This window comes from Salvelinus namaycush, unplaced genomic scaffold, assembly GCF_016432855.1.
Source record: "Salvelinus namaycush isolate Seneca unplaced genomic scaffold, SaNama_1.0 Scaffold938, whole genome shotgun sequence".
NCBI lineage: Eukaryota > Metazoa > Chordata > Actinopteri > Salmoniformes > Salmonidae > Salvelinus > Salvelinus namaycush.
The window spans coordinates 32,984-47,851 of NW_024061684.1; positions in this window are offsets into that span (position 1 = coordinate 32,984).

Sequence of the window (14,868 nt, forward strand, 5' to 3'; positions counted from 1 at the left end):
CGGTCAGCCACTGTAGTACTGGAGCAAATTAGGGTGAAGTTCCCTCCGTATTCAAGGGGACAACGATCTTCGAACTTCCTTCCTTTCCCGCTCAGGCGTTTTTTATACCTCAGCGTGGATGCGCGCGCTGTTCGAAACACATAAATAGCAGCCCACCATTCATTACAAAGCAGTTTATTTAGTTAGTGGTTTTGAGTTGACTTGATTCTATAACAGTTTATTTAGTTAGTGGTTTTGAGTTGACTTGATTCCATAACAGTTTATTTAGTTAGTGGTTTTGAGTTGACTTGATTCCATAACAGTTTATTTAGTTAGTGGTTTTGAGTTGACTTGATTCCATAGCAGTTTATTTAGTTAGTGGTTTTGAGTTGACTTGATTCCATAACAGTTTATTTAGTTAGTGGTTTTGAGTTGACTTGATTCCATAGCAGTTTATTTAGTTAGTGGTTTTGAGTTGACTTGATTCCATAACAGTTTATTTAGTTAGTGGTTTTGAGTTGACTTGATTCTATAACAGTTTATTTAGTTAGTGGTTTTGAGTTGACTTGATTCCATAACAGTTTATTTAGTTAGTGGTTTTGAGTTGACTTGATTCCATAACAGTTTATTTAGTTAGTGGTTTTGAGTTGACTTGATTCCATAACAGTTTATTTAGTTAGTGGTTTTGAGTTGACTTGATTCCATAGCAGTTTATTTAGTTAGTGGTTTTGAGTTGACTTGATTCCATAACAGTTTATTTAGTTAGTGGTTTTGAGTTGACTTGATTCCATAACAGTTTATTTAGTTAGTGGTTTTGAGTTGACTTGATTCCATAACAGTTTATTTAGTTAGTGGTTTAGAGTTGACTTGATTCCATAACAGTTTATTTAGTTAGTGGTTTTGAGTTGACTTGATTCCATAGCAGTTTATTTAGTTAGTGGTTTTGAGTTGACTTGATTCCATAACAGTTTATTTAGTTAGTGGTTTAGAGTTGACTTGATTCCATAGCAGTTTATTTATTTAGTGGTTTTGAGTTGACTTGATTCCATAGCAGTTTATTTAGTTAGTGGTTTAGAGTTGACTGGATTCCATATTCTTTGTTATCATTTATGATAAGCCTATACGTTGTGGAGATATTCATATCTCATCTGTTGTGTAGGGATTATACATTTTTTCAAAGATGTACACCTACAGTATACAGTAGACTATTTTCATTTCTGAAAGTAACATATCCCACTGGGCACAGATGTCAATTCAACGTCTATTCCACATTGGTTCAACGTAATTTAATTCCACTTTGGTTCGACATAATTTCATTAAAATGACGTGGAAACAATGTTATTTCAGCCAGTGTGTTCCCAGTGGGACGTGACTGTAAATGGTACAATGATCAAATACATGCTTTGAACTGTGCGAAAACAAAACCACATGACTGCAAGAGTACATGCTGCCATTCATTTTAACCGCATGAAGACTCCCGTTGAGACATGGTAGTCCTCAACTCAACATATATGGAGATGCTTAAAGCTGGAATCCTCAGTTGAAACAATAACAAAGCAGTCACCTGCCTCTGTTTTTTTTAATTCATTCATTAATAAGTCCAAAAATGAATGTAGCAACTTAAGAATTCTAGGTTTAACACAGCCATGACATAACCCTGTGGGCCGACTTCCCTTTCAATATATGTCACTATATTGTCAACATTGTTATGACAGATGGCAGGCATTATAGGTCAGATACCCAGCTTTTATCTACTCCCTCAGTCACAGTTATGACATTGTTATTAAATGGTTGAACATGACTACATAGAATGTCACAATGGCAATGCTGTCTTAAAACTGAAACATCCAGTCATCTAGTTAAGACCACTGTCATCTACCGCAGGGTTTCACAAACTCAGTCCTGGAGCCCCTCCCTCCCCTGGGTGCACGTTTTGGGTTTTGCCTTAGCACTAGCACCAGGACCAAGTTTGGGAATCCCTGATCTACTGGACCAGTATACCTTTATAGTTGAACAATAACATTGTCACAATAAGCCTGCTGCCTGTGAGGGAAGTCATTTGTCCATTCTGGCTCGGACAAGGTTACTTACTCTTACTTACTATGAGGAAAGTCATGACTCAGCATGCCCGTGGCTACGTGTGAGCCATTGCTCAACCATTTACACAGAGAGATGGCAACACACAAACTAATGCATTGTTTATGTCTGCATTTCAGACTACCATTTATCCCATTTCTAGTAGGCGTACTCTTTCTATCTAATCCCACCTACAGTATATACAGTGTGCAATCAAGATCTCTGTAGGTTCTATCTGCCAATGAGGTGGTTTGTGTCTTTACAGAGGAAGAGTTCTGTAGGACTATCTACCAATGAGGTGGTTTGTGTATTTACAGAGGAAGAGTTCTGTAGGACTATCTACCAATGAGGTGGTTTGTGTATTTACAGAGGAAGAGCTCTGTAGGACTATCTACCAATGAGGTGGTTTGTGTCTTTACAGAGGAAGAGCTCTGTAGGAATATCCACCAATGAGGTGATTTGTGTCTATACAGAGGAAGAGCTCTGTAGGACTATCTACCAATGAGGTGGTTTGTGTCTTTACAGAGGAAGAGCTCTGTAGGAATATTCACCAATGAGGTGGTTTGTGTCTTTACAGAGGAAGAGCTCTGTAGGACTATCTACCAATGAGGTGGTTTGTGTCTTTACAGAGGAAGAGCTCTGTAGGAATATCCACCAATGAGGTGGTTTGTGTCTTTACACAGGAAGAGTTCTGTAGGACTATCCACTAATGAGGTGGTTTGTGTATTTACAGAGGAAGAGTTCTGTAGGACTATCCACCAATGAGGTGGTTTGTGTCTTTACACAGGAAGAGTCCTGTAGGACTATCCACTAATGAGTTAGTTTGTGTATTTACACAGGAAGCATTCTACGCCTGTTCCGTATTAGTGCTCCCAGTCAGGGCCTTGCCAGCCATCCTTAAACACTGCAGGCTGGGAAGCAGGTAGGCAGGGAAGCCAGGAGGCAGGGAAGGAAGGAAGATAGGAGGGAGGGAGGGAAGCATGGAAGGAAAGAAGCTGGGAAAGAGGGAAGCTGGGAGGGAGGAAAGCAGGGAAGGAGGGAAGCTGGGAGGGAGGGAAAGAGGGAACCTGGGAAGGAAGCTGGGAGGGAGGGAAGCTGGGATGGAGGGAAGAAGGGAAGCTAGGAGGGAGGGAAGCTGGGAAGGAAGCTGGGAGGGAGGGAAGAAGGGAAGGAGGGAAGCATAAAGAGGAGGTGAGTAGCAGAAAGTCAGGTAGTTGGAGTAACAATAATTAGTAGTGGTGGAGGATCACAGACCAGACAGGAAGGAGGGAGGGACAGAGAGATGTGATGGATGAGTCAGAGAGCTAGCTGAATCAGGAAAGCATCCAGGAGCCAAGGATGGCAAGGCGCCACCACCGCCCAAGTTCAACATCACACACAGTCTCCTCCTCTTCCTGACGTTCAACCCATCCAGAAAGAGAGAGGGAGCTGTATGAGGGAAGACTTTGGGTTGTACGGTAACTACTACAGCTGATTCCAATCAGGAGAGGAAGAGGAGTAGGGTGTTCCATTTAATGATGGAACACTTAATGACAACATGATTCCCACACCGGTGAGAATACTGCAGCCACAGGGAAAGGCTGTACATCTACATAGGGTTCCGGAACTACAAGAGGGTTAAGGGGAGGAGGGGGGGACGGGGGACGTCACTTCACACACACACAACCACACACACACACACATAGAAGTAACCCTCTGTGCCTTTTGACACATTACTAGTTGTCTCTTAATCACGTTTCCGAACCTCAGAACCTCAGTGACTTGTGTTCATTGAGTTTGCTTTTAAGTCCAGTTCAAGAGAAGGTTCGATCTGAACTAACTACAGAAGCAAGCCTAGCAAGAACTACAAGTAGCTAACTACAGAAGCAAGCAAGAACTACAAGTAGCTAACTACAGAAGCAAGCAAGAACTACAAGTAGCTAAATACAGAAGCAAGCAAGAACTACAAGTAGCTAAATACAGAAGCAAGCAAGAACTACAAGTAGCTAACTACAGAAGCAAGCAAGAACTACAAGTAGCTAACTACAGAAGCAAGCAAGAACCTCAAGTAGCTAACTACAGAAGCAAGCAATAACTACAAGTAGCTAAATACAGAAGCAAGCAAGAACTACAAGTAGCTAACTACAGAAGCAAGCAAGAACTACAAGTAGCTAACTACAGAAGCAAGCCTAGCAAGAACTACAAGTAGATAACTATAGAAGCAAGCAAGAACTACAAGTAGCTAACTACAGAAGCAAGCAAGAACTAGAAGTTGCTAACAACAGTAGCAAGATAGCAAGAACTACAAGTTACTAACTACAGTAGCAAGCTTTGAGATAGTACAGTACTGTATATATAATTAACATCTTGTACAAGGATTCCTGGTCATTCCATGCGTTCCTGTCTTTTAATCTGCTATAGAATAGTCGTCATGAGGCATGAGTTTCCTGCCATTTATAATGGCAGTATTGAGGGCCATCTTCGTTTTACTGCAGCTGTGCCTCTCAGACATGAAGTGGAATCTCTGTAGACTTCAACTATAGTACTGTAAAATAGTACCGTTGCTGTATTAGCATGTAACACAGATGCGTAATGAAACCATAAATAATGGAATGGGGATCTGACTTTACTGGTCTTCATGACTACACATGAGGCTCCACTTCAGCGTGCAGTCTGTAAGTGCTATGCTAAATCCCATCCAGCAACACAAGGACATCACTTTAACATTTATTAAATACAGGACACCAACTGATTTTTTTCTTCAACAACCCCTTTCTATCCAGATATATTTCCCCCTTCTGCACATGCTGTAAGCTGTAGGTGCCATTGAAGCCATATATTCATGGTGATGGTACACCATTTGATTGATTGATTGATTGATTATTCCACACATGAAGTTCCACCTCACCATACACCTCAATATGTCAATTTAACAACCCTCTTCTATCCTTTCATCCTCCTTCTACACATACTGTTAGCAAGGCAACTGTTACCAAGACACCTGTTACCAAGACAAGTGTTAGCAAGACAAGTGTTAGCAAGACAGCTGTTAGCAAGACAAGTGTTAGCAAGACAAGTGTTTGCAAGACAAGTATTAGCAAGACAAATATTAGCAAGACAAGTGTTAGCAAGACAAGGGTTATTAAGACAACGTTTAGCAAGCAACTGTTACCAAGACAAGTGTTAGCAAGACACCTGTTAGCAAGACAAGTGTTAGCAAGACAGCTGTTAGCAAGACAAGTGTTAGCAAGACAGCTGTTAGCAAGACAAGTGTTAGCAAGACAGCTGTTAGCAAGACAAGTGTTAGCAAGACAGCTGTTAGCAAGACAAGTGTTAGCAAGACAGCTGTTAGCAAGACAAGTGTTAGCAAGACAGCTGTTAGCAAGACAAGTGTTAGCAAGACAGCTGTTAGCAAGACAAGTGTTAGCAAGACAGCTGTTAGCAAGACAAGTGTTAGCAAGACAGCTGTTAGCAAGACAAGTGTTAGCAAGACACGCGTTAGCAAGTAACGTATTAGCAAGACAACGTTTAGCAAGACAAGTGTTAGCAAGACAGCTGTTAGCAAGACAAGTGTTAGCAAGACACGCGTTAGCAAGTAACGTATTAGCAAGACAAAGTTTAGCAAGACAACTTTTAGCAAGACAAGTGTTACCAAGACAACATTTAGCAAGACAACTGTTAGCAAGACAACTTTTAGCATGACAACTGTTAGCAAGACAAGTGTTACGAAGACAAGTGTTACCAAGACAAGTGTTAGCAAGACAATGCTTAGCAAGACAATGGTTAGCAAGATAAGTGTTACCAAGACAACTGTTAGAAAGACAAGTGTTACCAAGACAACTGTTAGCAAGATTAGTGGTGCCAAGATAACTGTTAGCAAGACAAGTGTTATCAAGACAACTATTACCAAGACAACTGTTAGCAAGACAAGTGTTACCAAGACAAGGGTTATTAAAGTTATATCAAGTGTGGGCATGGCCGTGTCCCAAATGGCACCCTATTCCCTATCTAGTGCACTTCATACAGCTGTGGTCTACAGGGTTCAGGTTAAAAAAAAATATAGTGCACTATATAGGGGATTTGGTGTCATTTGGGACACAGCCCACGTCACTGACCAGGTGTGAACTGCACATCCACGGCGGTAGACCACTACATTAATAAAGTGTTTTTGACTACAGCAGGTATTCATTTTAGAGCTGTAAAGTCCATTGACCACAGTCATTGCCACGATTCTATTTCAGTTGTTGAACAGAACAGACCTCAAGTCCTCTTGGCCCAGTTTCAGCTTTGCTCAGCTCTGCTCTGGCCGCAGTGTTGTATTTCATCTAAACCGTCAAAGCCTTGGAGTTTAGGTTTTCCCCACTGACCATGATTCAACTCTCCGTTGAGTCTGTCCAGCTCAGCACAGGAACCCCTCCCTGTGTCCGCCTAGCCTTTATACCCCTCCTGGAACAGGCCCAGCTCCAGCAGAATCAAACTAATGGTCTTCATGTTGGATTCTCAGACAGGTAGCCAGACAACAGGTGTAAATATGAAGTCTTTACATGTCAGCTACCATGCTGTTTCACCAACATGGCAGATACATTACGCTATAGCCTACACACATGTGCGCACATGCAGGCGAGCACACACACAAGCGAGCACAAACACAGATGCAGACGCACACACACACTCTCTCACGCTACCTCAGCTGTAGTTACAGTATGGTATAACATGACATGTGTTAGACTTGCAGTTGGCTGCAGCCACAAGGTTTTTATTGGTTACCTTCCTTCTCCAACATCCCCCATCACTTACTCAGCATTCACTCTCCTACACCCCCCTTCACTTACTCAGCCTTCACTCTCCTACATCCCCCATCACTTACTCAGCCTTCACTCTCCAACATCCCCCTTCACTTACTCAGCCTTCACTCTCCAACATCCCCCTTCACTTACTCAGCCTTCACTCTCCAACATCCCCCTTCACTTACTCAGCCTTCACTCTCCAACATCCCCCATCACTTACTCAGCATTCACTCTCCAACATCCCCCATCACTTACTCAGCCTTCACTCTCCAACATCCCCCATCACTTACTCAGCCTTCCTTCTCCAACATCCCCCATCACTTACTCAGCCTTCACTCTCCTATATCCCCCATCACTTACTCAGCCTTCACTCTCCAACATCCCCCATCACTTACTCAGCCTTCACTCTCCAACATCCCCCATCACTTACTCAGCCTTCACTCTCCAACATCCCCCATCACTTACTCAGCCTTCACTCTCCAACATCCCCCATCACTTACTCAGCCTTCACTCTCCAACATCCCCCATCACTTACTCAGCCTTCACTCTCCAACATCCCCCATCACTTACTCAGCCTTCACTCTCCAACATCCCCCATCACTTACTCAGCCTTCACTCTCCAACATCCCCCATCACTTACTCAGCCTTCACTCTCCAACATCCCCCATCACTTACTCAGCCTTCACTCTCCAACATCCCCCATCACTTACTCAGCCTTCCTTCTCCAACATCCCCCATCACTTACTCAGCCTTCACTCTCCAACATCCCCCATCACTTACTCAGCCTTCACTCTCCAACATCCCCCATCACTTACTCAGCCTTCACTCTCCAACATCCCCCATCACTTACTCAGCCTTCACTCTCCTACATCCCCCATCACTTACTCAGCCTTCACTCTCCAACATCCCCCATCACTTACTCAGCCTTCCTTCTCCAACATCCCCCATCACTTACTCAGCCTTCACTCTCCAACATCCCCCATCACTTACTCAGCCTTCACTCTCCTACATCCCCCATCACTTACTCAGCCTTCACTCTCCAACATCCCCCATCACTTACTCAGCCTTCACTCTCCAACATCCCCCATCACTTACTCAGCCTTCACTCTCCAACATCCCCCATCACTTACTCAGCCTTCACTCTCCTACATCCCCCATCACTTACTCAGCCTTCACTCTCCAACATCCCCCTTCACTTACTCAGCCTTCACTCTCCAACATCCCCCATCACTTACTCAGCCTTCACTCTCCTACATCCCCCATCACTTACTCAGCCTTCACTCTCCAACATCCCCCATCACTTACTCAGCCTTCACTCTCCAACATCCCCCATCACTTACTCAGCCTTCACTCTCCTACATCCCCCATCACTTACTCAGCCTTCACTCTCCAACATCCCCCATCACTTACTCAGCCTTCACTCTCCAACATCCCCCTTCACTTACTCAGCCTTCACTCTCCTACATCCCCCATCACTTACTCAGCCTTCACTCTCCAACATCCCCCATCACTTACTCAGCCTTCACTCTCCAACATCCCCCATCACTTACTCAGCCTTCACTCTCCTACATCCCCCATCACTTACTCAGCCTTCACTCTCCAACATCCCCCTTCACTTACTCAGCCTTCACTCTCCAACATCCCCCTTCACTTACTCAACCTTACTCACTATCAATTGAGATCATTGCTGTGTTATCTCAGGCAAAGGGAGTGTCCCGCCCAGACCCAGACCCAGGCCCAGACCCAGCCCCAGCCGACACAGTGCGTCAGTCAGGTCGCGTCGCAAATGGCACACTATTCCCTATTTAGTGCACTACTTTTTAACAAAGGCCCATATGGCTCTGGTCAAAAGTAGTGCACTGTACAGGGAATAGGGTGCCATTTGGTATGTATTGTCAGTCTGGACGTGTTCAAGCTAACCCACCAGCATACAGTCCAGGGACAACACACACAGGGCCTTGTGCAACTGTGAGGTGACATCATCTCAATATGTTGATGACACCCTCAATGTCGCACACACACACACAACTGTGCGCACACACACACACACGCACACACACGTGCACACGTGCACACACACACACACACACACACACATTTGAAATACTTTATTTCCATCCACCAATTACATTTTATTTCAATCCACCATTCAATTCAAACATTTCAAAGGTCCCTGTATGTATGGCACTCAAGGGTACAGAAAGCACCTCCTTCTCCAAACAGTCCACGACAGCTGAAACAGAGCAGTACCTAGCCAATTTCTTTGTCCTAGTTTTTGTCAGGCCTACAATCTGGAGGCTCCACCCGAGGCTGTCCAAGCGTGCCACGAGGGACTGGTGCTTAAGCAGCTTCTCGGCAAAGGCCTGCTCCAAGTAGCCGTCAAATGAGCAGCCCACTTCCAAAATGAGCACTTCACCCCGGCCCCTTATCAACAACAATATCTGGTGTTTGGCACACAGAAAAACACATCACCATCAACATCAAACCAGGGTTTAGATCTACATAGGGTCCGGAACTACAAGGGGGTTAAAGGGGGGAGGAGGAGGGAGGGAGGGGGGCAAAACGTCACTTCCACACATTAGTGGTTAATCCTTCTGCATTTGGCCCACAGGGTTTAGCTATATAGGCTGTTTTAGCACCCTCTGAATTGGGGGTTTAGGTTCACAGTTCACACAAAGTGTAGCCTACAACAGTGAGACTTGAAATGAAATATTTTAGGTTTGGGACGCTCTTTGTACTGGTTTAACACTACAGACGTTAACACCAATGCGTTAGGTTAACCAGTTGGCGAAGGGGTGGGGACTTGGAACATATGGAGGGGAATGGAATCAGAGGTCTTGTAAATGTGATGACGCTTTAAGTCCAGAAACATGCCAGTTCAGCACTCAGCTCGCCTCACACACTGATTACATCTACTTATCATCCTGTATCAAGTGATCCAGGCCTTATTCCATGCCAAGGAGGTGGCTGATTTTATAAAAAGAAAGCAAACTACAGTCTAGACACAAGGCGTGTCAGGGTTTCTTTGCTTCACAACATCATCGTACACATCACGATGTGTCACTTATGCAATCACATATCCAAGATTTAACCACGATGTACCACCTTCTTCTTCACTGTGACAGATAGAGAGGTCTTTCATGGAGAGTAACCTCTGCTGAGACCCTAACAACCGGATGGATGTTCCAGTTGTCAGGGGAAATGGAAAGAGAGCCTGTGACTTTGTGTGTCTTCCACTTTTGGATGTTAACAAGGAGACACTCCATCTTAACTCATCCTCCACATTTACTGGATTGGTTGAACAGTGCAGAAGAGAACCTCCCCCGACAGTTTATTTCCTTCTTGTCAAGACCAGGATGTAGGGCATCTAGTTTCAGACCAGTATGTAGGGGGATCTAGTTTCAGACCAGTATGTAGAGGATCTAGTTTCAGACCAGTATGTAGGGGATCTAGTTTCAGACCAGTATGTAGGGGGATCTAGTTTCAGACCAGTATGTAGGGGGATCTAGTTTCAGACCAGTATGTAGGGGATCTAGTTTCAGACCAGTATGTAGGGGGATCTAGTTTCAGACCAGTATGTAGGGGGATCTAGTTTCAGACCAGTATGTAGGGGGATCTAGTTTCAGACCAGTATGTAGGGGGATCTAGTTTCAGACCAGTATGTAGGGGATCTAGTTTCAGACCAGTATGTAGGGGGATCTAGTTTCAGACCAGTATGTAGAGGATCTAGTTTCATACCAGTATGTAGAGGATCTAGTTTCATACCAGTATGTAGAGGATCTAGTTTCATACCAGTATGTAGGGGATCTGGTTTCAGACCAGTATGTAGAGGATCTAGTTTCATACCAGTATGTAGGGGATCTGGTTTCAGACCAGGATGTAGAGGATCTAGTTTCATACCAGTATGTAGGGGATCTAGTTTCAGACTAGTATGTAGGGGGATCTAGTTTCAGACCAGTATGTAGGGGATCTGGTTTCAGACCAGTATGTAGAGGATCTAGTTTCAGACCAGTATGTAGGGGGATCTAGTTTCAGACCAGTATGTAGAGGATCTAGTTTCATACCAGTATGTAGGGAATCGAGTTTCATACCAGTATGTTGGGAATCTAGTTTCATACCAGTATGTAGGGAATCTAGTTTCATACCAGTATGTAGGGAATCTAGTTTCATACCAGTATGTTGGGAATCTAGTTTCAGACCAGTATGTAGAGGATCTAGTTTCAGACCAGTATGTAGGGGGATCTAGTTTCAGACCAGTATGTAGAGGATCTAGTTTCATACCAGTATGTAGAGGATCTAGTTTCATACCAGTATGTAGGGGATCTGGTTTCAGACCAGTATGTAGGGAATCTAGTTTCAGACCAGTATGTAGAGAATCTAGATTCATACCAGTATGTAGAGGATCTAGATTCATACCAGTATGTAGAGAATCTAGATTCATACCAGTATGTAGGGGGATCTAGTTTCAGGCGTTTCTACGCTTACTGCTTTAGGTCACGTGGAGGGAGACCCATGCATGCAGCATTTTATATGTCACTATTCCCATTCCAGTCCTTAATCCAAGTCAAGGAGGCGGCTGATTTTAAAACTCTAATTACAAGCACAAGTCAAACAAGACATGTCAGGGTTTCTTTGTCTTTAGACAGCCTTGGACTGCAACTTAGACTACATATAAGCCTTTAATGTAGTCTACTAAGACAACCTCAGCCTTTAATGTAGTCTACCAAGACAACCTCAGCCTTTAATGTAGTCTACCAAGACGACCTCAGCCTTTACTGTAGTCTACCAAGACAACCTCAGCCTTTAATGTAGTCTACCAAGATGCCCTCAGCCTTTAATGTAGTCTACCAAGACACCCTCAGCCTTTAATGTAACCTACCAAAACGTCCCTCAGCCTTTACTGTAGTCTACCAAGACGACCTCAGCCTTTAATGTAGTCTACCAAGACAACCTCAGCCTTTATTGTAGTCTACCAAAACGTCCCTCAGCCTTTAATGTAGTCTACCAAAACGTCCCTCAGCCTTTAATGTAGTCTACCAAGACGACCTCAGCCTTTAATATAGTCTACCAAGACGACCTCAGCCTTTAATGTAGTCTACCAAGACAACCTCAGCCTTTATTGTAGTCTACCAAGACGACCTCAGCCTTTAATATAGTCTACCAAGACGACCTCAGCCTTTAATGTAGTCTACCAAGACAACCTCAGCCTTTAATGTAGTCTACCAAGACAACCTCAGCCTTTAATATAGTCTACCAAGACGACCTCAGCCTTTAATGTAGTCTACCAAGACAACCTCAGCCTTTATTGTAGTCTACCAAAACGTCCCTCAGCCTTTAATGTAGTCTACCAAAACGTCCCTCAGCCTTTAATGTAGTCTACCAAAACGTCCCTCAGCCTTTAATGTAACCTACCAAAACATCCCTCAGCCTTTACTGTAGTCTACCAAGACGACCTCAGCCTTTAATGTAGTCTACCAATACGACCTCAGCCTTTAATATAGTCTACCAAGACGACCTCAGCCTTTAATGTAGTCTACCAAGACGACCTCAGTCTTTAATGTAGTCTACCAAGACGACCTCAGCCTTTAATGTAGTCTACCAAGACGACCTCAGCCTTTACTGTAGTCTACCAAGACGACCTCAGCCTTTAATGTAGTCTACCAAGACGACCTCAGTCTTTAATGTAGTCTACCAAGACGACCTCAGCCTTTAATGTAGTCTACCAAGACGACCTCAGCCTTTAATGTAGTCTACCAAGACAACCTCAGCCTTTAATGTAGTCTACCAAGATGACCTCAGTCTTTAATGTAGTCTACCAAGACGACCTCAGCCTTTAATGTAGTCTACCAAGACGACCTCAGCCTTTAATGTAGTCTACCAAGACGACCTCAGTCTTTAATGTAGTCTACCAAGACGACCTCAGCCTTTACTGTAGTCTACCAAGACGACCTCAGCCTTTAATGTAGTCTACCAAGACGACCTCAGTCTTTAATGTAGTCTACCAAGACGACCTCAGCCTTTAATGTAGTCTACCAATACGACCTCAGCCTTTAATGTAGTCTACCAATACGACCTCAGCCTTTAATATAGACTACCAAGATGACCTCAGCCTTTACTGTAGTCTACCAAGACAACCTCAGCCTTTACTGTAGTCTACCAAGACGCCCTCAGCCTTTAATGTAGTCTACCAATACGACCTCAGCCTTTAATATAGACTACCAAGATGACCTCAGCCTTTAATGTAGTCTACCAAGACGCCCTCAGCCTTTAATGTAGTCTACCAAGACGCCCTCGGCCTTTATTTGACCAAGAAGTACTACTTTGTTCTCCATTGTGACAGATGGGTCTTTAGTGTTACTGGACAGACCCATGCAGGCAGCATTGGACACATCAAAGTGTCACTTATGATAGATCCAAGATCTTTAATTAAAACAAAGTAACAAGATGCACTACTACCTGCTTCACTGTGACAGAAGGGTCTTTAGTGGAGACCCCAAAAAACTGTCATTCAAATAAAACAAGTCATGATAGTGTTTCTTTGTTTTTCAACAGCACCTTGAAGTGTCACTTAAACTATCACATGTCTAAGCCTTAAACAAAAGGTGCCACCCTCCTACTGCCTCAACTGATCAAATGTACCACCATATTCTTCAATGTGACAGAAGGGTCTTTAGTGGAGAGGCAGCGTTTTATATTTCCCTGCTCTTGTCTTCCCACGGAGATATAAACAGATGATGTCAGAGGGTGGTGCTCGCTCTCTCGCTCGACTCTTACGTCTGCCCAGCAGATGGGATGCAGCGTTAATAAAAAAGACTTGGAACAATCGGCCATAGAGAACCATCTGACATTTAGAGGGGGATTTTGGGGAGGGGGATGTAGGGAGAGAGGGATGGGAGGAGTCTGTTTACAGTCTGTCTGAACCCGTTTTCTTGTTGTTGTAAAACATGGAGTCTGTTGCTATGGTGACAGAGTAGAGTTAGGGAAGAGCTTTTACAGTGACGCATCGTAATGATGATTATTAGGTACATTTATCATCATTATCATCATTATGGTGATTATTAGGAACATGTATCATCATTATGGTGATTATTAGGTACATTTATTATCATATCATCATTATGGTGATTATTAGGTACATATATCATCAATATGGTGAATATTAGGTACATATATCATCATTATGGTGATTATTAGGTACATTTATCATCATTATCATCATTATGGTGATTATTAGGTACATTTATTATCATTATCATCATTATGGTGAATATTAGGTACATATATCATCAATATGGTGAATATTAGGTACATATATCATCATTATGGTGATTATTAGGTACATGTATCATCATTATCATCATTATGGTGATTATTAGGTACATTTATTATCATTATCATCATTATGGTGATTATTAGGTACATTTATCATCCTTATCATCATTATGGTGAATATTAGGTACATATATCATCATTATGGTGAATATTAGGTACATATATCATCATTATGGTGATTATTAGGTACATTTATCATCATTATCATCATTATGGTGATTATTAGGTACATTTATCATCATTGTCATCATTATGGTGAATATTAGGTACATTTATTATCATTATGGTGATTATTAGGTACATATATCATCATTATCATCATTATGGTGATTATTAGGTACATATATCATCATTATCATCAATATGGTGATTATTAGGTACATATATCATCATTATGGTGATTATTAGGTACATATATCATCATTATCATCATTATGGTGATTATTAGGTACATGTATCATCATTATCATCAGTATGGTGATTATTAGGTACATTTATCATCATTATCATCATTATGGTGAATATTAGGTACATTTATTATCATTATGGTGATTATTAGGTACATATATCATCATTATCATCATTATGGTGATTATTAGGTACATATATCATCATTATCATCAATATGGTGATTATTAGGTACATATATCATCATTATGGTGATTATTAGGTACATATATCATCATTATCATCATTATGGTGATTATTAGGTACA